The 208-nt window shown below is 52.9% G+C and overlaps 1 pseudogene; it reads right to left on the bottom strand.

Moving 5' to 3' along the window:
* LOC118346078 lies at positions 1-107 on the bottom strand (annotated as a pseudogene; the record flags this gene model as incomplete).
* Positions 108-208: the final 101 nt, after the last annotated feature.

Below are 208 nucleotides of genomic sequence, written 5' to 3'. Positions count from 1 at the left end.
GCGTTCAAAGACTCGATGATTCGCGGGATTCTGCAATTCACACCAAGTATCGCATTTCGCTACGTTCTTCATCGATGCGAGAGCCGAGATATCCGTTGCCGAGATTCGTTATGTATCATGGTAAAGATGTCACCAACAACGCGCACACCGTTTCCGGGGCGCCCGTGGTTACTCCTTGTTTAAGTTCCTTGGCGCAGACCGCGCCGGG

This window comes from Juglans regia, unplaced genomic scaffold (assembly GCF_001411555.2).
Source record: "Juglans regia cultivar Chandler unplaced genomic scaffold, Walnut 2.0 Scaffold_6553, whole genome shotgun sequence".
NCBI classification, from domain to species: Eukaryota; Viridiplantae; Streptophyta; class Magnoliopsida; order Fagales; family Juglandaceae; genus Juglans; species Juglans regia.
The sequence above is the reverse complement of the archived record's forward strand: the minus strand, read 5'-3'. Positions and strand labels throughout refer to the sequence as shown.